Below are 1,428 nucleotides of genomic sequence, written 5' to 3' on the forward strand. Positions count from 1 at the left end.
ATACTAAAGCCTCATTAATTTATATTACAGAACTAACTGTAAGCTTTCTTTTTCGCAACAGAAGTTCTTGAAAGAATGTTCATTCTATTAGGAGGGCCAAATTGTGGAGTAATAGCACAGAAGGCAATGGATTAATTTCCCTGTTTGCAAATTTTCCTGCTAAAAGGTTGCAGGACATTTCTGTTTAGGGCTGAGAAGGATGTTCTTAAGGAATCCTGAAACAAGAAGACTACCAGCTTTTATTCAAAATTTGAGATTGACTAAATTTGGCCAAAAACTTGTAGAATTGAGTGAGCGTGTTCCTGAGCTTTGGGAAATGTGCACCTGGCTGTTAAGGGAAGGCTCTTAACACTGTAGTGATCAAAAACCAGCCTGTCTTGCTTATGAATGTTTTCAAACTTCCAGTGTATTAGCTTTTAGATTTTTTTCTGGATTGCTCTCAAAATGGACTAAGCAAAATACTTGGTTGCAGATATCCCCGAATTTAGGGGAGTTGCCATTTTTTAGAATGCCCCATTATGTTTTGAGTGCTTTTCAAACATTACTTTATCATCGTTTCCAAGAATTATTTTATTCACATATGCAGTCCTTTGAGGAATGTAGAGATAAAGCTGCGTTTGTCTGAAGTGGCCTTTAGTCTGGGGCAGTTCTGGGTTCCTGGTATTTACTCTCCAACACGGGGAGGCTGACTGTATCTGTGTGTTTGTACAGAGGTGCTCGGTTCCCACAGCGCTGTGTTTTGTGCTGTACTGACTAGGAATTGAATGGTCTTGCATTTTAAGAAAAGCAGCCTCTTAGGTGTTCTGAGCTGGAAATGCAAAATTAGTGTACGTGATGACTTAGGAGACCTGTCTGAAGGCACATTGCGAGTTTGTGGCTGTGCTGGGTTTGCAGTATGAGCTCATGAATCTCAAAGTGAAATCTGGATTAGCGAGCCCTACCCTGCCGGAGAAGAAAGAAAACGTTTGCACAAACGTCTGGCGAAGGGAAACTGATGACTTTCACAAGATCCTAAATAGATTGCGCCGAATGAATCAATTGCCCGAGTCCTGTATGTTAACTGCAGCTGAGACTTTAACTGGGACCGGTTGAGCTGAAAAGGCGCCTTCATCCTTTCGGAGCCAGCAGGAGTTGTGCCAAGCCGGGCTCGGCTGGAAGTCTTCCTTTGTAGATCTTGCTGGCTGTCAACATGAAAGGTGGATGGAGGCTAAAAATGGCTCAGAAGCACGGCTGGGTGCACGCGGGGAACAGCGACGAGAGCGGCGAAGAGGCACTTGGGTTCTCAAGCGAAATCGGAGACCGAGCGTGCAGACAAAATGGAAAGCGTCCAAGAGGGCGGAAAATGTGCCTCGAACAGGTTGTGTGGCTACGGCGGCGGAACTGCTGGACGGGGAAACGTCACGAGGAGGAAGCAAGGGAGTGGAGGGA

Source organism: Apteryx rowi, unplaced genomic scaffold (assembly GCF_003343035.1).
Source record: "Apteryx rowi isolate R43461 unplaced genomic scaffold, aptRow1 scaffold_56, whole genome shotgun sequence".
NCBI lineage: Eukaryota > Metazoa > Chordata > Aves > Apterygiformes > Apterygidae > Apteryx > Apteryx rowi.